The sequence below is a fragment of the Aythya fuligula genome, chromosome 4 (genome assembly GCF_009819795.1).
Source record: "Aythya fuligula isolate bAytFul2 chromosome 4, bAytFul2.pri, whole genome shotgun sequence".
NCBI classification, from domain to species: domain Eukaryota; kingdom Metazoa; phylum Chordata; class Aves; order Anseriformes; family Anatidae; genus Aythya; species Aythya fuligula.
In genome coordinates, this window is record NC_045562.1 from 11062163 (window position 1) to 11085102 (window position 22940).

General features: G+C 36.9%; 1 protein-coding gene across 1 annotated transcript in view; it reads right to left on the reverse strand.

The window, feature by feature from the left end:
- CCSER1 (coiled-coil serine rich protein 1) overlaps nucleotides 1–22940 on the reverse strand; it is a 648644-nt gene that overhangs the window by 443513 nt on the left and 182191 nt on the right. The gene's annotated exons all lie outside the window — the stretch shown is intronic.

Below are 22940 nucleotides of genomic sequence, written 5' to 3' on the forward strand. Positions count from 1 at the left end.
GCTAATTTTTATCAGTCACTGAAATGAATCTTCAACAGTTTCCACTGCACTGCATATATCTGAACAAAAGCAGAACTTTTACTAAGGATTTTTACTAGTGTAGGCATCTGTATCCTTGGCATCTAAAAAGGCAGAAACAGTTCTTCCTGTGATGCATCTTCTCATAATACACATAAAAGTTCTTTTTAAGTATATGCAAATTTGGAGATATTAACTTTACATTACATGTTAGTTACACAGAATCGTAGACTATCCTGAGTTGGAAGTAACCTACAAGTATCATCAATTCCTACTTCTGGCTCCACCCAGGACCACTGAAAAGTCAACCTTTGTGTCTGAAAGTGCCATCTAAATGCTTCTGGAACTCCGACTAGCTTGGTGCTGTGAACACTCTTATCCCAGTGTCCAACCACCCTCTGGGTGCAGCACCTTTTCCTAACCCCCAGCGTGACCCTCCCCTGTCCCAGCTCCATGCCGTTCCCTTGGGTCTTGGCGCTGTCCCTAGAGAGCAGAGTTCAGAGCTCATCAGGGATCTGCAGGCCACCATGCGGCATCCCCTCAGTCTGCTTGAGGCTAAACAAACCAAGGGATCTCAGCCACTCCTCATGTCTTCCCCTCTAGACCTTTCACCATCCTACATCCTAAACAACAAAATACAGTTTTCAAGAGATACTATCTGCTTACATGGCTCAACCTCTTTTTGACTTTGAATGTCTAAAGTATATTTCACCCTGCCTGGAAAAAAAAAAAAAAAAAAAATCCTGGAGAAAAGGACAAGGTTTTTCTCTGGAGCAACATCAGGTTATACATCTGGTAATCTGAAACTCGATCATCAAAATTCTGTTGATGGACTCAGCAACCAGAAAACACATGTACAAGATCATGAAAACAGAAAAGCAAGCTAAAGACATTACATCATAACAACCAACTTTCATTAGCAGGACAGGGGGCACTAAACAGCATCTGAAAGAAGCTTTTTTTTTTCCCCCAGTATAACATTTTTGTCGGTGTTATATACCATCTAAAAACCCTATGTAAAACTAATGAGTTTTTTTAGATTTTGCTGTGTTGGCAAATGACTTCTCTTCTCTTGAGATCTTGCACACCAGTGCATACTAACAATGCTAAAATCTTTCAAAAGGAACATTTTAACAACTCTTTTCTTGCTTAGTGATATAATCCATGCAAGACTTTTCTTTAATGTGTTTATAATAAAATGCTCACAACAGTGAGAAAATTGAGATTTAAAGCAATATTGTTGGGCTTCAAACAGCATGAGTTCACTGGAATACACTGAAATAGTATCTTAACACAAGCACATTCTTTCAGTTCCAACTTAAAAAAAAAAAAAAAAATAGTTTCCAGAGTGCAAGTAACAGTAAGTTTTTTTTTTGTTTGTTTGTTTTTTCTGTTTGAATTTATAAAAGAGAGAGAGAAAAAAAAAGAAAAAAAAACAAGAAGTATAGGTAAGTTAAGTATGACATTACAGCAACGTTCTATACCATAAGCAATCAGCAAAATCAATATTCTGGTATCTTTTCTTTTGCCCCCCAAAACCCATTTCAATACTGTAAATGAAATTATACATTTGTATTTCCTTGTTGAAGAATCATTTCAGCAAATACTACTCGTGCAATTACTTTCAAGCACATTGGACATTAACTGGAGCTTTGATTATGTTGTCAACACAGAACCCAGCCACAACAAGAATTAGTAGAAGTGATAGGTCTACCTTTCACTAAACACGGCGAAGGCAGTTCTATAGCTATAGCTGCTGTACCATCTCATTTTACATTTTATAAACCTAAACACAGACAAAAGTGAAATATATTCCAGAGGAAGCTGAGAAAAAAAGCATCCATGTCCCACCCCACCCCTTCAAAATCCCCAAACTTACAGTGATTTCTCCACAGTTACTTCAGTAAATTAAATATGCTATGGAGTTCAGCAAATTAAATGATTGATAGCCTAACAACTAAAGGCGGTTCTCTGGCCTAATAACAAACCATCTCTACTGGGATTGCATTTTGGTTTTGTCAAACATACTGCATACAGATGTAGAATAGGAAACTTCCAACCACAGAATGTGGCTTTTTAGCAACTCTTAAAAAAAAAAAAAAAAAACCACAACCACCAATTTAATGCTGCTTAAATACCTTTCACTGATAAAGTCTTTTATTATCTGACTGATAGGATGTCATAGAAGTTTCCATAGAGGAAACCTGGAAGAATTACCCACAACATTGAGGGTGCAGATTCATTTCCGTATTATTTGAGCTCAGCATGAATAAATACTCCTCATGGTATTTTCTTGGGATATGCAGATTATGAGACTTCAAAATCAAAGCTGGTGTTTATTCTGAAAAAACAACAACAAAAAAAAAACCTCTTCCTTGAACCGACTGAAAAAAATGCATTATTTTGCTTAAAAGTATCATTACTTTTAAGAAAAAGATGACATCACATTCCCCGTCAGTAGAAAAGTAGCATATATATGCTTCTATAAGCCATATATGCAATCAGCGAGTTTCAAAGAATGTCTTGTCCACAAACTAAAACAGATATTAAAAAAAAAAAAAAGATACTAAGCTTTTAAAACCTTAGGAACATCTAGTAGAATTTTAAATGCTTATCTCAAAATGAGCTAATACAAAAGCATTCTGTCTTTGACTGATGCCTTTTTTTCCAGAGCCATTCTTTTCTACAATATGTTTTATTAATTTTTGAAATTCATTGGTACAAGAAACTACAATGCATCATTAATTAAAGCCATCCATATAATTTATTTCCAGTGTAAATGAAGCTCTAGCATTATGCGTCTAACAATGCCTCTGGCTCCTTAGATCCCCCAAAGAACGGCTATTCTGCTGCTTAACTAGGTTTCTCATTCCTACATTGTACTAAATAAAGATTAGATCTGTTTTGCACTAAGACCACTACATTTAATTAAGCATAAATGGTTCTTGCTTTGCCCACAGTTATGCATGGGTAATTCTCATTCAGCTGAGCCACTGATTTCATCTCCCATTGACCAATTCCCTTTTTTTTTTTTTTTTTTTTTTAAATCTAAAGAGCAGAACAATGGCCAACAGTTCCAAGTCCATTTGAGGTGAAGGTAAACTTAATGTGCAATGATTATGAACATTATACTTCAGACAAGATTTTGATCTAGAGAATCTAAAAGACACTTGGGAATTTTGATGTAATAATATTTTTTAAAGTGAAGAATTTGATTCCATAAAAGCTTTACTTGATGGTACCCCTAAATTATCAGTTCACTTTCAAGAGTAATTATAAAAAGCAAATAATTTATTAGTATCTTTTTTGAAAAAAATAAAAAAGTGAAGGCTTCATCTATAATAGCAAGTACATGTGCAGCTTCTAAGCTTCTACATTACAGAATTATACCTATACAGTAGGATTCTGGCCTGACTTGACTCAACACTTGTGTGGTTCTCTTCCAGACAGTGGCACAAAATATCAGCTATGGGAACGCTGTGTTAAGATGGTTCTGATCAGCTCATATAAAAACAATAAATATATTCAAACTAGAAATCAGCTGGTAGATTAGGAAATAAGTGCAAATAAGACAACTCAGCAGCTACATGAGGAGTCTGCTTCCACTGATTTTTCTTTTTAGATGTCCTCACCTGTTTGCAGCCTGTATATTTGAATTCCTAGTGAGTTGAGACTTGTTTTAATGACTTTTCCTAAGGAATTGAGATTTGTCTTACTAATTGTCACAGAAGCACGAGTTTTACTTAGGAAAAAGTAACGAAAAGATGTGAAAAACATGAAATTTGTTGGTCATTCTGTTTTGTTCTTCAACAGTGCCAACTCTGACAGGGACAGCTTCATACAAACTCCCACTTCTTACTAGCTCTACTGCAGCATGCTCTACTTTCTACATCATTTCTGTGCAACTCAAAAATGCTCTGGTAGACTTCAAGGCTGCAGCTGTAACCTCCCTCCTTGCTGGAAGGTTTCTGTGCAATGCTAAAGTACAATGATCAAGGTTTGCAACCTGCAAAAGGTGACAATAGCCTGGCAAAGCTACTATGCAAGGTGTAAAGCAACCATTTGATTCAACTAGAATGCCAGGAGTAATGTATTTGTTTTTTTTCAAGGTTTGGGATCATTATCTATCACAAATGCTTAGGATCCAGACGAAGCATTCCATTTGGAAGAAGTCAGACCTTAAATATCTAATAACTAATACTTTGTTAGAACCCCATTACCATGAAAGATTTCATCTTTACCTACTGAAATCACTATGGATAGCAAATGTATTTATAAGTATCATTAATATCTAAAGTGCATTTTAAATGTACATGTAATGAAGGACAGAAAAGGTAAGAGATCACCAAATTTCTTTTTAATAGCTGAAACTGTGCAAGAGTTTCTATTCTACAGTCTTTGCCTCAAAAGTAATAAATAATTTAAATTATTCAAAATAAAAATTAAGTCCCTTCTTTGTAAGGACACAACTTTCACCTCTGAATTACAGCTGTGTTTGTTATCTCCTTCCATTGAATAGCTGAAAAAAATCTGACTAGTTTTGATGGAAATAAGAATTCTTTTATCTTTAATGTCTTTTTTTTCAGTTTACAGTACTTATGTTCCTAAAGTTCTTTAAACATTGCTATGAAAAAAATATTTACATTTCACAAGACTATATAATCTGTTTGTTTTACGGAACGAACACTGGATAAAACTGCATAAGCTTGCCACAAAGAATATACAGAGGCTTAAAATTCAATGGACAAGTCATTTGCTTAAATTTGAATAAGTATGCAGATATTCATAGCACTGTAGCTGAATTTTAAAAATATATTAACTTCATTACAGCACTTACAGACTTCAGATAAAAGTTCATTTATGTTGTCACATTTTCTGCTAAACTCAAACACCAGAATTTGTGTGTTTCAAAAAATGGGAAGAAAGAAAAGGTCCCAATTTTATGATCTCATACATGTATAAGGACAGGCATCCTCTACTAGTAGAGAAGGTAGTCAGAGCAGCAGACTTGGGCAGTACAAATTACTGGACAAAAGCACTTGGCATAATACAAGACATGGCATTTTAATCATTTATCGTTTTTAATGACAGGAAATTAAAGTCCACAAAGCAAATCTCAACTGTTAAACTGCTTTACCTATCTACACCGTATTGGCATTAACGTAAGAAATGTGAAGGGAGACTGTGATTAGTCTTTTGAAGACAATGTTACAGCTGCCGCAGTTTATAATTATTGATCTACATAACTAATGATTATAAATTGCTTTTACCTACCTTAGTCTATCACTACCTAGAGGAATTAGCAACCTTAGGATAGGTATCATCTACAGTCAAAGTTTCCCTAAAAATCTTGTCTGACCCAAGGTTTTCTATTATTTTAGTTTTGGCAGATTAATAATGCCATTGTGAACTAAATTTAAAAAAAAAAGTCTTTGACCAATATGTGATGTGATGTGCTCACATAGCCAAGAGTCTGCATCCAAGGTGACAGCTATTTAGAATACATGATTTTTTTTTTATAGGTGTGCTTGAATGAACAAGTTTATCCCTGTATCATCAATATACAATAGGATTCATAACCCCAAGAAACCTGAGGAGTAGACACCAAGACAGCAATGCTTTCTGCTCATCAGCATTCACAGAATAGACCGGGTTGGAGTGCATGTTTTCATTTTCAGCAGCAGTTCTGATCACAAAGTACACAAGCCCATTACAAAAGACTGTCCTAATGTAAGCAAGTTCAAATTCAAGATTAGGCAGCTCACAAAATGTAGTAGCTGTATTGAAATGGACTGCAGCTAACCCCTCCTGTAACAAAAGCATGATTGAACAGAGATAAGCATGTGTTCTTACATTCACTGTCAACAATGAAGAACATTCTGCGAGATATAAAACACCCAGCTCCATCCCTCTGATGTCAATAAAAAAAATCTATAGAAAGTGGGCTACAATGTCGAAGAGAAATGCAGATGGTACTCGAAAAAAAAACATCCAGAAAAAACTGAACTATATCAACTAAAAAAAAATAAATTAATCTGCCATCATTCCCAGAGAACTAGCTGACAGTAAGTAACTATGTACTCACGCCAACAGTGCTATGCAAACACACTTCCACCACATCAGGCAGTATTCCATTCAAACTAAAATATTGTTTTACTGAAAACTAATGAGAGAAAAAGAAAATACTAACTTTGTTATTTTTAGGGTTTAATGAAGGCTGATCAACAGCTGTTTTAGGTTTCTTGTCATGGCACTGTATTGAACCACTGACACCTACATGCATAGCTGCAACTATTAATTCTTTGAGAAATATCTCTGTAGCTTCCCTGTTATGAGGCATGACATCAAGCCATAGAACTGCCTTGATCAACCTGATTTATTCGCAAGATACATAGGAATCCAGTACAGATGGCACAGGCATCCCATTTTATGTGCCATCTCTCTCCCCATTACAGGAATGAAAACAAAGCAAAAGAGTAGATGAGTATTATTTCTGCATTATCAGGAGCAATCTGAGCCTGTGCCATTTTGTTTTTATTCTGGTATAAGAAAAACATAGGAAACGACTAAACGGTGCATAAATATAAACCTTCTGAAAGTCTGTTTTGCCTTGTACTTACTTTGCAAATGTCTCTTCAGAAAACAGGTGAAGGTAGCAAATCAGGCCAATGCCATACTAATACTAATGGATGCAAGGCTGCTTTTACTTCATAGAAAATAAACTAATCATTCTATGATGATACATGGACTGCCCATATCACTGGAGTACCCAATCCTTCTTGATGGCTAAACTCAAGTTACTTGCTCAAATTCTAGTGAGAAAAACAAGCTATAAAAACACCCATGTTTTTGTCAAAAGCCCGACTTCTTGTTTTTTTTTTTTTTTTTTTTTTTGACAAAAAGGTCATCAAAAGACAAAAAGACAAAGAGGTCATCTTTGAAGCAGCTGTCAAAAAGTGAAATAAAAAAAAGACCTTGATTTCTGTCAATGCTACGAAAGGTATTTTCCTACCAGAGGACATACACCAGCAAAAGCTGCCCGTTCCTCCCAGATCTGTACAAACTCTCGCACAGACTGGCTGAGCAGTGCCTGTACTTGCTTTGCTTTCTGGCTACCAGTGACACTACCAACCTATGTGATGTGAAACAGGGCTCAAGCAAGGAAGTATTTCAAGGAAGTAATGCTAAGCCGTAAACTTATTTCAGTTCTGTTAGCAATTTTGTCTTCAGGGAGCACAACAAATTTGTTTAAATTCCTATTGAAGGCAATTTCATGAGCTTTTCAGTACTGCTTCAAACAGGCTCAGGATGGTAAGGAGGCAGCATGTAATTATCATGGCAGCTACACGTTTGGAGCCAAGTGATGCTTGGTGGGAATTTGAGAAAGATTCATAAAGGGCTACTAGTGGTGATCAGGACAAAACTATCTATACCACAACTTACTACCTTTGCAAATCATCTTTATGGAGAAGGATGTCAGGGTCAGGGGTATTTGGAAAGCTGAGAACAGGCCACTGCGCTCATTCTTACACTCCTTCCTAGCAGTTTTCTGTTCATTCACTCTTGATAGCAGTTTGGAGTTAGGTTGAGAAATTTAATGTTATTAAATGATCTAAGCAAATGACGGTGTGTGACAGTGTAAAGCATTTGTAAAGAGAAGTATTTTCTTTGCCCAAAATGCATTATCCAGAATGCTTCAGTTAATGACACTGTGGCTGGAAGACACAAAACACCTCCTCACTTTTTTAAAGGTGGTGTAAAAAAAAAACAGGAACTACAACACACAGGTACAGTAAAGATCCCAAATTATCAGAAATTAGTCTAAAACGCAAGACTTCTTCACTCATGATTGAACACATATACAGTCAGGAGTAACTGACATAATGATGCAGAAGCACTTCCCACAACACAGAAACCTTCCTTTTTCTCATATACAACTGTAACAAAATGCTTATGTCAGTATCATAAGAAATATTACATACTATACAAAAGAGTTAAGACTTTTAAATGTATCTTCAATAACACTGAATATTTATTTCTCAACTTACTATATTCTTACTTCAGTAAGAAAAACAAGCATGCTGTACAGTACTTCACACTGAAAGGTATCCTTTTTCAATCCACAAGCAAGCACAAAAGGTTAGATGACATTTAGAACAGTTAATGTAACTGCTGGCTTGTAGTTCAATGTCAACACATTCCAATATCTACACTTGTAAAGATAAATGCAAAACCAACACATTATTTTTTAGCACATATTTAAATTACGGTTGATAATACATCTTCTGGGCATTTTGTTTTAAAAGACAAAGAATCTTCTCCTTTTAAAATCATGAAAGTAATGATCGGCTTCAGCTAGTTTCTCACTCTCAGGGACCAAATTTCAGATGTTCCCAACTCTAGCAGATTGTACTAGAGTCAGTACAGATCTCAACATTACTGATGATCAATTTTTTCAAGCAAATCTTTCTACATAGAACACACAAATTCTTTGATTTATATCAACCATAAAAGACACTTTAAATGCTTTGATTTATTATTTGCTCTACTGCAAACTTGATGCTGTAAGTACCCTCCTTTATTTCCTTTTCTTTAAGCAAATACCAAAATTAATGTACAGATGATGTGAAGAACCAAAAAGATAATAGAAATAAGAGAACATAAAAATACTAATAAATAATGGGCTAACACCTAGTTTAGCAATATTATTAAGCATGATATGCAGAATGTGGCTGTGCAGTCTATTTTGAAAAAAACTTGAGCTTCAGTGAAATGCAAAACTGATAATTTTTTTCTTTTTTCTTCCTCCTCCAAATAATACATTATTTCCAGGTTAAGTGAATAAAGTCAAAATATGCCAAAGAAAGTATGAAACTATGGTTCAGATGCCTTAAACTAGATTACGTTTACGAGATAGGATTAGATCTTTTGTAAATAGACAATGGCTTCAGAAAGAAAATAATTTAAACCTGTTCCTTTTGCAAAGCATTAGTGAATGTAAAGTGCTTTTTGCTACACAACTCAAAATCCCAAACTCCAACAACCAGTGGCAAAAGAACGGGAAGATGGAAAAAACAAGTGCCATATTTTAGATAGATATTTGTAAGCTTTTGGTTCAAACATTTCGTATTATTTAATCTTTTCCTTGGAAACCTTTCATAGCTTCTTTGACTAAGAACGTGATTTCTCTTGTACACACATAGTGGTTTGCAATGCTGAAAAACCTTTAACTGTTCCCATAGTAACTAAATCCATTCTATTATATGTATTTAATTGTTGCTTTTTCAAGTACAATCTATTATAGTAGCTGGAGTCAGTGTGTTCTGTTGACATCTAAATACGGATTCCCCAAAGTTTATCAGCCATTCATTACAAATCTAAGTTTGTTTTCAATAATTTGGAATTTAAAGTATTCAGTACATTTTGCTATGTACTATCAGGTTAAAAAAATAAGCCATCAATAAGTATATACATACTACAGAGTTGGAAGCATTAAATATCACAGGTGAATTTTATTTTTAATTTAAAAAAAGAATAAACAAGCATCAGTAGAGCCAATATGAAAAGTCCCTACGTGAAAGGGCATATGACTCTTTTCTGAGACTTTCTGAACTATGTCTAAGCTTTGTAATTCATTCTTGCAACAGACTTGTACTGAATTCCAAGTTCTCTATATGTATTTCTGTTCAAAGACAATAAAGAAAAAATGAAATCTTTGAGAAACATACAAAATTTCTGTGAGGATAAATTAACAATGATGATTTGCCTTCTTACTCTTTCATAAATAAAATGACCTGCTGCATTTCAGCACTGTATTTATTCTCTGGATTTTAGTGGTGGTATACAATTTTAAAATGCAACAGAGTTAAAGGATAGAGAACTTGAAAACCACTACAAATAGTATTTATTATTACATATCATAGTTTCATTACTCCATTTCAATTCCATCTGATATTAAAATATATTAAACATATTTTTATGTATATTTTCTCCTATAACGCCAGCACATAATTTAAAAAGTAAACTGGTAATGTTTTTTCCTTCCTCCTCCAAATAATACATTATTTCCAGGTTAAGCGAATAAAGTCAAAAGTATGCCAAAGAAAGTGAGGATGAAGGAAGCTTCAGAAGCAACTGCTTCTGAACAGTTGTACTTTCTCCCTGACCCATAAATGATGTTTTCAAGCTTCTCCATTAGTTATCCCTAACAGACTGTAATGTTCCTTGGACAAGAAACAAGGGTGGCTTTTATTTAGCTACGAAGAAAAAAGCTCATTTTAGAGTTCTGTAATACATTTTTCTCTATTGATATTTAATTATCAACTCTGACAATGTTTCCCTTGGCCTTATCTCCAAAAATGTTTAGGTAGACTACCTATTTTTTTCCAGTCAAAAATATTAATCCCTCTTATATTCAGATCCAGGTAAGGATTAGAAAAATAAAGTTATAAGATTAGATTAAAATATGATTACAAAGTTATGGCTCAAAGTACAGCCTCATTAATAGGGTCACCTAAGAAATCCTACTGCAGAACAAAGTAACTTGGAATTACTGTTCTACTTGTTCTTCTGGCAAAAAAAAAAAAAAGGCAGGTTTCGCCTGTTTTGGCTTTATACTGTGAGCATGACACTTTTAGATTGATGAAATCAGAATTACATGACATTACTGAAAATACAGGAATGCCTTTTGTTCTCACACTCCTCATTCCTGGTGGTTTTGTAGCTCTGAGTTGAGGTCTCTGCCACCTGTGCTCCTAGTACTGCCAGGAGAGATGACTCCTTTTCAATTTAGTATCTTCCAAAGCAGTAAGCTCAGCACATACTAAAACTGTATACAAAGATGCATATTGTATTAAAGGACACAATAAAAAGCTGGAGGAGCAGGTCAGTACAACAGAGTTAAATGAACATGAAAATACTTCCAGGTAAACACCCTATAAGCTTCCTGTATACACAAATAAGTATTTTTTACCAACACTGCACATAAGCATGAATGATTAACACATGCAAAAGTTTACCTGAAAACTACCTCTCTTCTTTTTCCCCTGCCTGTTCTTCCCTTGATTTTTACCTCAATAGCTCACTCCCTGTTATCTCTTTTATCTATGTTTCTTTCATCCTCCTTGTCTTGTTCATCCCAGGAATCCTCCTGGAATCTGGGGGATTTGCTGAACATAGGAAACAGCCAATCTTGGAGTTAAAAAATGGAGAGAACTACAGGTTAATTTGCAACCTATGTCATACTTTGATGAATGTGTTTCCAAAAACCCCACCTCTTCTGTTGAACCTACTTATGCTTCTTTTTAGTCAGCTGTCTTAATTTGTACAGGTCAAAACATGGAGCTCTGTGAGACCTACAAAGGTCTGCATATTATTTAACCCCACTGCATTAATGCAATACCTAACATGACAGCTAGAACAAGTGCAAATAAATATTTACATCTTGCAACTTGTAAATATAATTAACTAAGTAGTTCAACATAGAAAGAAGCAGTTCTGGCACAAGCACTGGCCTCTTTTTCTTTCCCTGCTTCTATCTTCTTGGGAGGTTTATCAAAGTTATGCACAAACAGATGTTGTGAGCTGCTGTTATGTAATCTCTAAATCTGGATTATTAATAGGTAGATGTATTTCCAATACATACTGTTACATATTTAATCAATGTAGCAGCAGCAAATAGTTTTGATTTGTAACAAAAACTATATACTACTCCATTGTGTAGCAGTAAAGAGAAGATTTAAATACCAAAAGCCAAGCAAGTTGCAGTCATCCTTTGAGCAAAATCCTACAATATCCATGAAGAACTCATAAACAGACCAGGTGCAGGAAACACATGAAATACTTACAGGTGTGATATGGGAAAAGAAAAAAACTTTCCCTCACAAACTTCATTGAGGTGTTCTACAGTGGCTACTGCTGATAAAAAGAAGCCTGAGCAAGTAACCTCCTCATATAACTCAGCTGAATCCTGGTCCCAGAGCACACAAGGATGTAATCACATTTATACTCATTCCATATCTGTATGGATAACTTTGACAGCATCCAGCTAAAGTAATTTAACTGTTGCTTGCTACAATATTTTGTTTTGCAACTTCATTTCAGTGTAGTTTCAAACTTCTGTCTCAAACAATCCACGTGCACTAACACCGCATGTGTTCTAAGAGGTTAAAGCAGTAGCCTTTCACTTATCTCCTCTCTTCCTTCATCCTCATTTCCCAGCCATCCACCTCTGCTATTAGTAAATCCACAGAAGTAAATCACAATGTACTCAATTCTCAGTGTAAAACAGAGGTTTACATAAAACAGGGTCACAAAAATCCCTACTCCCAGAGATATTCTTAAGTACATGAAAATGCAAACACAGAAATAAGCGGGATATTGTCTCCATATCTTCCTTACCTCCAGGCAAAATAAATAAGAACAAAAGAAACAAACAAACCAAGGAGCTGGAGTTAAACATAAGGAGATTCTTAAAATTATTTCTACACTTTCCCTAATAACTCTTTTTACTCCACAAAACAGAACAAATCTTGCTCTTTAGTAATACTAGTATTGAGATTATGCACACTTCTGTAGCACCTCTTCCCACTTAGTTTTGTGAAATAAAAAGTGAAATCCCACTGATGGTATGCTAAATGTACTATGCGGGTATACAGAGTTCTCATGTAATTTTCGTATAATTCATTCCCTGTACAACATTTCTGTATTTTAAAGTAGTGTGCTCATTGAATTGAGTTTACTCCAGCAGTATTCCTATTTAAGTCATGATAAGGTGACTCTCATTAGAGAAATACGTGCTAACAAAGGCGAATGCCACTGTAAGGATAATGCTTTTAGGAATGCTCTACAAAATACGTGGTTTAGAAAACCTCTCAATAAAACCAGTAATATCACCATCACAAGGCTATTGCTTTTCACTGATCACATTGAAAAGAACACCTGATAATATTTTCACTGGAAGTGTACAATGAGCTATAAAACTAAAAGCATAGTCCAACAGCTATACCACAAAATCAGAACTGTAGACCTACCTAGTTTTCCTCCTAATATTTCTCCTCTTTTCCCAATGTCTTCCAGGAAGAGTAAGAAGTTACCAAAATACACTGTTCTTTGTTATGCTTCAGAGATATTATGAAATTACTGTGAAAGTGAAACAAATACATTACTGACACATAATCTGTTTTTTCCTAGTTTTAATCTACAATGCATTTGTCTAACCAAATTAAGTACTTCGCAGTCTTAGCATTACATGTGCAAACATATTTCCTTCATATTTGTTTTCCATTTTATGATACTTTAATTGTTCACAAGTAATAACATAGTTGATTAATTTTTACATTTGAGCTGCAATTATGCTTTGAAATCTAATTTGTAAGAACCAGGGTTGTACTTTAATACAAGCAGCACAGGCTTCTAAATTACAAAACAAATTATCCTCTTGGTCCCTTCTCCCCTGCCATCACCCACCACCACCTCACATTCTTCAGCATTTACAGAACATTACCTCAAAGTGATGTTTCTGCTGCACAGAAGTATGGGCCCAAAACTGCCTTAAATTTCTAGCAAGATTATAAAACTCACACAATCACCAGCTGTGGCTCAAAAATTACTTTAATTACAGCTTTGCAACAGCAGATGCTTTTACACACTAGAAAATACAATTCTGTTTCTGGAGTGCTTATCTAACGCTATGTACTTCCAGTTAATTTTGTGCAAACTTAGGTCAAAGAAGTCAAGTTCAACAAACATTTTTGCCCCAATTTTAAAGCAATGTAACTTATGTAAGATCTTGGACATTTCGGACATACTAGTGTATAAGAAAAGGGAAAGAATGGGCACAGTTGGCACAACTTGAGACCATTCCCTCCATTCCTGTCTAGTTATCCAGAAGAGGCTGACCCCCAGCTCCCCTTCAGGTAGCTGTAGAGAGCAATGAGTTCTCCCCTGAGCCTCCTCTCAGTTTCTCCAGACTAAACACCCCCAGCTCCCTCATCCACTCCTCACAGGACTTGTGTCCCAGGCCCTTCAACAGCTTCATAGCCCTTCTCTGGACATGCTCCAGAGCCTCAATGTCCTTCCTGTAGCGAGGGGCCCAAAGCTGAACACAGTGCTCGAGGTGCAGCCTCACCAGAGCAGAGTACAGGGGGACGATCACCTCCCTGCTCCTGCTGGCTGCACTATTTGTGATACAGGCCGGGATGCTGTTGGCCTTCTTGGCCACCTGGGCACACTGCTGGCTCAAGGTCAGGTGAGCATCAATCAGCACCCCCAAGTCCTTTTCCTCTACACAGCTTTTGTTGGAGAACAAGTCCTACGAGGAGCGGCTGAGGGAGCTGGGCTTGTTCAGCCTGGAGAAGAGGAGGCTCAGGGGCGACCTTATCACTCTTTATAGGTACCTCAAGGGAGGCTGTAGCGAGGTGGGGGTTGGTCTGTTCTCCCACGTGCCTGGTGACAGGACAAGGGGGAATGGGCTTAAGTTGCGCCAGGGGAGTTTTAGGTTGGATGTTAGGAAGAACTTCTTTACTGAAAGGGTTGTGAGGCATTGGAACAGGCTGCCCAGGGAAGTGGTGGAGTCACCATCCCTGGAAGTCTTCAAAAGACGTTTAGATGTAGAGCTTAGGGATATGGTTTAGTGGGGACTGTTAGTGTTAGGTCAGAGGTTGGACTCAATGATCTTGAGGTCTCTTCCAACCTAGAAATTCTGTGATTGTAACCAAACTGCAGGCCTTGGCACTTAGCCATAGTGAACTTCATCCCATTGGCCTCTGCCCATCCACCCAACCTGTCCAGGTCCCTCCGCAGGGCCTTCCTACCCTCTGGCAGATCAACACTTCCCTTCAGCTTGGTGTCTTCTGCAAACTTACTAAGGATGCACTCAATTCCTCATCCAAATCATCAGCAGATATCACCAACACTCTGGGCCCAGCCATCCAGCCAGTTTTAACCAAGCAAAGAGCATACCTGTCCTAGCCATGGGCTGCCAGCTCCTCCAGGAGAACACTGCGGGAGACTGTGTCAAAGGCCTTCCTGAAGTCTAGGCAGACTACGTCAATAGCCTTTCCCTCATCCATCAGGCTGGTCACCCAGTCATTGAAGACGATGAGGTTGGTAAGGTAGGACTTGCCTTTTAATAGCCCATGCTGACTAGGCCTGATCACCAGGTTGTCCCACACATGCTGTGTGGTTGCATTCAAGACAACCTGTTCCATCACCTTTCCTGGCACCAAGGTCAGACTGACAGGCCTGTAATTCCCTGGGTCCTCCTTAGGACCCTTCTTATAGATGGGCATCCCATTAGCAAGTCTCCAGTCATCTGGGACCTCTCCAGGTGATCATGACCATCAACAGATGATGAAAAGTGGCTCAGCAATCACATCCACCTGCTCCCTCAGCACCCTCAAGTGGATCCCATCTGGCCACATGGATTTGTGACAGTCCAGCTGGAGTAGCAGGTCTTTAAATGTTTCCACCTGAACTTTGTGTGTATGTGGGGGGTGGCAGTATTCTGCTCCCTGTCCTGGACTTCCAGGTCAGGAGGCTGAGTACCCTGACAATAAATGGTCTGGCTAGTAAAGACAGTAAAGAAGGCATTAAGAACTTCAGCCTCATGTCAGTAACACTTTAAAGTACACACTCTAAATACCCTTTAAGCGCAGACACAGGTTGCTCAGAGATGCTGATCTCCTTGGAGATCTTTAAAAGCCACTTGAATATGGTCCTGGGCCACTTTTTCTAGGCAGTCCTGCTTGAGCAGGGGGTTGGACAAGTATTTACCTCTGGAGGTCACCTGATCTGAATTAATTTTCAGTTGATCTTTTCTATGAGTAGTTGGTTGCTATGACTGAGAAGGAACATGAAAAGTGCTGATACACCCACTCTGTAACCAGATACAATGTTTCTGCCATATTTGCTTTGCAGTACAATTTTATTTCATTTGCGTAACCATTAGTTATTTTGTAATTGTACAAGATCCTTCTCGTTTTGGCAGTGGCAGGACACATAGAAAACAGTAGAAGCTTCAGAATTTGATATGTTATCACTTTTTATTTGAAGAAAGCCAAAAGAGGTTACCTGTCTGAGCAGCCTAGTGAAAACAAAATGTCATGTAGGAGTTTTAGCTAGCTGGGGTTATGGAATAGCAGACAATAGAAGAAATGTAAATATTCTGCTTTTTCTATTTTTCTGAAATGGGAAACATTTCAGAAATTAGTTATTTTGCTCTACTTATGTACTCATTTTCCCATAATGTGGAAAAAGCAATAGAAGATATAAAGTGAGTCCACAGAACTGTTGTGGGCATGGGTTATGGTTTGTTTTCCCAATGTTTTATTGCAGAGGGATAGAGAATCAGAATAATTAAAAATGAGCTCTTAATCAAACATAACAGTTTAAAAGTGCCTTTTAAACAAGGAGTTAGTTTGTTGTTTTTTACCCTGATTATGTTTTTATTATTTATGAATCCCTTCCATAGTGAATATAGCCGGTTATATATTTTTAGTATGCTTTTCTCACCAGTATAAAAATTGAAGATTCAAAGATCTAGCAAAAAAAATTTCCAAGAAATATTTGCTTTTTCAAAAAAAAATAAAAATTATTATTATTATTTCTCTAAGCGTATGTTTATTAAAGGAAACCAATATCCGTTACTATGAAAAATGCAGTCCATCTCCTATTTCTCACCTACGACATACAAAAATCTTCTGAAGAATATCTAACATTCAAAACCCATGTGCTCACTAGGGTCTTACAGTAAATCAAAGATTCTACCTTACTTCGGCTGTTACCTTCCTAGACACCCTTTACAGGTGGCCTGTCATAAAACTGAGAGACAGGCAGCACTTGTAACTATTTTCCACAGATATAAGAAGGAAACAGCACTGAAATTTCTGGTCTTGTGAGACATTAATGTATTTGAGTGATCCTTACATCTATACGAAGAACTGCACACCCACCAGCAAAAAACTGTAAACCATGTGGGCTGCACAGTCCTGTGAAGAGCACATGCGGCAGGGAGGAAGAGTGATGGCTGAGCTCCTCAGGAGTGCAGGGAGTAGATGCAGTGTGAAAAAGCAGAGGAAGCAGCCCATGCAGGAGATGTGTAGGAACTGGAAACATGAGGAGATCCTCATGCGCACACTCCTGACCTCTGAGGTGATAGGTTCTAGCCTTAGACCTTTGGACACAGCCCTTCCTGTTTTCCCAAGAAGGACCTCCTTCCACCTCATGTGTGTGAATCAGTTCTGAGAATGCATTTGGCCCTTGCAGAAACATCAGCAATTCCTACCAGTTCAGGAATTAATTTTGATGATGCATTTGACTATTGATGGCACGTGCATATTGTACTATAAATTCTTTCCACAATTTTGAAGTACTTGTTCTGAAGAAATTTATATAAATCCAACCTCCCCTACCTCTTACATATCACAAAAATGCTATGCTGGGTAGTATACTCTAGTTCATCTGATGTGTCTTTTGCTGCTTCTCAACTGAGTTGGAACCACAGCTTGAAAACCAATATATTTCCAGAGAAACAAGAGTCACCCATATACTATTTGTATTATGCAAGGAATGATGTTTGCTTTCAGAGTGCATCATCACAGTTATCCAGGGAACTGAAATAGTTCAATCATCTTTTATCTGATTGTCCAAATGAGTCTGAAAAGCATTCATTTTTCACATTATCAAAACATGCCTTCTTGAATGGGGTGTCATACCAGATACAAATCTTGCAGTGGGGTATCACAGCCTGACAGCAGAAGACCGCTCTTCATGTCACCACTTAGGACCGGGGGAAAGCACAGAGGGGAAAGCAACACTGACACTTTGAGGGGAAAAAAATTCTTCACACAGACTTATCTAAACTAGAAACAAACAAACAACAAAAAACAACAAACAAACAAACAAACAAAAACAAAACACAAACCTGCAAGTGAAAGAAATGGACAGTAGAATAGGAACATTTTCTTTCCAACTCCTTTTGAAAGGAATTGGGCAAGGCTACAAGAGTCAGAAAGGATCAGCAGCATCTTCACAAGAAACAATGACATTTTTGCTACTTGAAGATTGTAGAGGGGAATCAAAAAAAAAAAAAACTCCTAAATTTAGTAAGCAAATACAGGATAGACATGGACCAAAACCTTCTGAGATGACAAACTAAGTATCTGTACTAAACAGTGCAGTACGATACAGCACTAAAGCTACAGTCCTCTACCTTACCTATCAGTAAGCACCCAACTAGTCACTGTGACTACCAGGACCCTACTCCTGGGATTTGAAATTGAACTCATACATAAGAATCTTGCTCAGGTAAGCAAAGTTGCAAAGTACAAATTAAACAGCTTTGGAACAGGTAATGTTAGAAAGCCTCACTACATAGGCCCATTCATACATTTATCAGAAGAAAAATTTGACTTGATTATTAAGAGCTTAAAAAACTACCAAAGGAGCTGTAGCATTTACCAGGCATCTGCAACCTAAGGTAATGTCCCCTAAAGTTCCGGAATTATTTCTGATATGGCAAACAGTTGGCACGTTACTATGGCTGCTTCATAACAATGGGGTCTGTAGCTCCAAAAAAAATTTAACTGAAATAATATCTTCAAAGAAAAATCAAAATCAGAAATGTGGCAAAAGATGTAGTAGAAATGTGCTTTATGCAGCTTTAAATTATCAAGCTCTGATGGTCACGTTTTGTCACTGCTATTCTGGACTCCAGTGCCGTCATATGCAAAATATCAACTTTAAAAGTACATTAAATAAAGTACATAATAACCCACTTAACAAAAATGAAAAATTAAACACCTGAAATTTCACTGTACTTTTTTCAAGTGATAGTAGCACATGAATGGTTTTCTCAGTGTTTGGATATAAACAGCCTGCAGCAGCAAAACGGTCTGCTCAGAGAGACATATGCCTAAGCAACTTCTTTTTTCCACACCGTTCCTTGCAGTGTGAGCTTTCAGTTGATAATTTGATCACAGAAGTTGAAGCTTAAGTGGTTTTAAAGCATAAATTTGGTTCTCTAGCCTTGCTTTCTTTCCCATGCTTGTAAGAACTTGAAATGGAAGAGATAATTCCTTTTGTCATTCTTCTGCCTCAGCAGTTGATTTATTTATATTTGAATTCAGATAGGAAGAACTAAAATTAAGACTACATAAACAGAATGAACTGCTCAAATTGTTTCTAGCATCTGTGCACCTTCAAGAGCAACTGACTGATTTGCCACAAAAGCAACATCAAGAGGCCTTGATCACTTGAACTGTTGACAGCATGGGTTTTCTAAGTCTTGTATTTCTACAAAAGAAAATAAAATTAGTGCAATATCCCAGACAAAGTGGAGGTCACAAAGGACACAGTAAGGTACAGCTCACATTCTTTAGTTTTAATCCTGATCCCACACTGACATTCAGACTATACATTTCTTACAAGTCACAGTCTGTTGTGGAGTGGCAGGACAAAAGCTAAAAAGTGGGGCTCTTACTACTGCTAGCAGAACAAAAGTATACTTTGCTGAGTGCAGACAATTTCTTGTCACTTTGACATCACAAAGGATGTCACTTCCAAGCTGCTCAAGATATGATATTTCCTTGGCCAGAGTCTTCTCCACTTATTTTGCATCTGCGTTCTTACAGAGGTGGGGATTTTGCCCCCCACAGTGCACGATCCCCTAGCTGTCATTAAAAATCTGCTTCCTGATTAAATATTTTGCAATTTGAAGAAAAATACAGGGGAAAAAAATGACCTCTAATCCTCTGATCTTGATAATATCTATTCACTGACAAAGAATCATTAAATTTTGCTGCTACCATTTCTGGCACAATACTTTGCTGCTTATAGTAAAATTACATTAAGCAAATACAGTGCATTATTTAAAGCCACAAAACAGCTTTTTTTCTAAGGTGAAACATCATTAGTCAAATATTATATGATTCACACTAAAGGCATTTTTCCTTCACCCACGCATCACAGTTTCTTGTGTCCTGAAGGTCTTGCATATAGTTCCACTGGGGTTTACAGTATAATTGTATTTAGTAATTAGTAACTGTTTATTATCAGTAATGTGTACTTTGTGTGTCTTGGATTGCTTTCATATGTAGTTCTAAACATACTCTGTGCAAGGCCCTAAACTAAGAAATGTTTTCTTTACAGGAATTATTCTTACAGAGTAGACCACTGCTTACCCCCTGTGATACTCAGTTTTGAGACACACAAGTCAAAACAACTGAGGTTCACAAAGGTAAGCATAAAAATCAAAGCATTTATGTTATTTTCAGTAAAGGTAATTTACAAATACCTGTAATTATAGTTCACCTGTGCAGATCAGACCGCACATGGAGTCTGTGCTAAAGTCAAGGGAACTGAAGGTGTGTCAAAGGCTTTTCCTTGCTTGATATTTACAGTGCATAAAAACAGATGGCACTGGGGTATATAGAGACAGGAGCTGGGGTCTCTTTTGCTTCAGTTAAAACTGGGTATGGGGACAAAGATCTCCATGTAGAAAGCACAAGGTGAAAAGAAAAGCAAATGTGAAGCTGATGCTTCACAATGCTTGAGATGTCTTTGAAGCGGCATGCTTTTATCCCCCTGTAATTATTTTGAAACGTTATAGACTGACAGTTTACATAATTCCTGTTCTAACAACATGAAAAAGTTTTCCAGAAAGTTGTTTTGGTTTCATTTCCATTATATTTGTAATAAATGTTGGTTTAAAGATACTAATGCAGTGATGCTGTTCCATGTAAAAAAGTTCAAATATATGTAATCTGTCTAAGCAAAAACTTCTTTCTTTTTGAAAGAATGACAGAGCTACAAGTCATATTTTAAGACATGCAAATTGGAAGAGCAGCAGAGGCCAGTGCATATTTTTGAGACCACTGCATGCATAAGAGAAGTATGATTTCAGTCTAAGTACTTAAATGATATCACTAGTCAGGTTGTAAAGCAAAAATAAATAAATAAATAAACAACAACAAATAGAAAACAGGTTAATACACTTACTAATATCAATAAGGCAAAGGGAAAAACTATGTAAGAGATGGCATCATAAAACTTTCAAGTACATGTTAACCACAAACAAGACCTTACTTTGAATTTATAAGGAATTATGACATGCTGAAATTGCTGATAGTGGAGGGAAAAAGGAAATCAAACAACACTAAAGGATCACTTTTTAATGGACAGAAAGCAAAAATGGACTCTGGATTTCAGTGTAGCATTTTGTGGTATATTCCCTTCCCAATCCCTTAGTATTTAGAAAGCCATGACTGAAACATCAAATCAAACCGATGCTACCAGTATTTTGAACATCAATTCACTGTAAAAATACCAAGATGACAGACAATGTGCTGCATTAAATTTTTAAGTAAAGGTAGACTAGGAAGAAATGGTTTTCTGGCCAGATTGGAAAAGAAGCCACTGTCAGATACAGACTAAAGACACAGATCTGTACCAAGACTAGACTGACATGGGGAAAACAGACTTTACACTTCCTATTATCAGAACTAATAACAGATGAGATAGTACATATTTATTTTAATCTGGCTCAAAGTATTTGTACCTACGTTTGAGGTATAATATATATTTTTTATTATTTTGTTTTATTTTATTTTTTGTGGTGGTGTGATGGGTACTCAGCTGGGCAGCCAGTCTCTACCACACCTGCTCTCTTACTCCCCCTCCTCAAAAGAAGGTGTGTGGGGGAGGAGGGAGAAGAAAGCATGCTGCAAAGAAAAAACAAAACAAAACAAAAAACAAAAACAAAAACAAAACAAAACAAACAAACAAACAAACAAAAAAAAGTAAAGGCCACGCAGAAGCAGAGAAAGAGAAAAATACATATATTCTCTACTTCTCATCAACAAGCAATGTTCTGCCACATCCTGAGAAGCAGGGCCTCAATATGCACAGCAATTGTTTGGAAGGACAGGTGTCTTCATAATGAGAGCTCTCCCTCCTCTCCCCTTTTCCCACCCTTTATTGCTGAGTGTGACATCATATGGTATGGAACATCCCTTTGGTCTGGTTAGGTCAGCTGCCCTGGTGATGTTCCCTCTCCACTTCTCACCCACTCCCAGCCTGCTGGCTCTTGGCAGGGGGCTGGGGAGTGGGGGAGGCGTTTGGAGGGTGCTGAGCCAGCTGTGCTCGCTGCTCATCGAAAGACAAAACACTGGTATGATAGCAATGCTGTTCTAGCTACAAGTGCAGAGTACAGCACTGTAAGGGCTGCTGCAGGGAAAGTTAACTCCATCCCAGCCAGACCCAGTACAGGCAGGGGTAAGTGTGTGTTTCATTTTCTTACAGTAATAGGTGTGCAAGATAGTTCTTCATAGAAATAAACCGACAGATAGACAATTTCAAAGCTAAACTTGCTTATACCCAGAGAAGCTGAGAACAAAGCATGAATTGTAAGGATCAATAATGACCTCATATTATCCATTTTCATACTTTTAATTACCTTCTACAATTTAAAAATGCATGGACCCCAACTTCATGTTGTGATTACTGTTTTCATGTTGTGATTTCTGTTATGTTTTCATTCTCCAAGAACTCAGTTGTTAAGGAACAACCATCCTGTCTGATATTGCAAGACAAGTGTTACTACACATGCACTGGCTATGATTCTCATCTAAGGCAAGATATCAAATTACACTCTATTTAAGTTAATAGATTTTCTTTGGAAGACTACCATCCCACTTTTGAAGATGCCATCATATGTTATAACACAGCAATAAAAATAGTCACTGAAAAATACTGAAATATCTCAAATGAGCAGAGCATTTCAAAATGATGTTCTTTCTAAAAAGCAACTGCTGACTAAAAACATTGTGCAAGAATGAAAGAACTATTTAAATAAAAGGAATCGCTCTATTAAGCCTGTTAAAAAGTCAATTTCTCAGAGTATAAATGCCCATTCTCTCTGTATA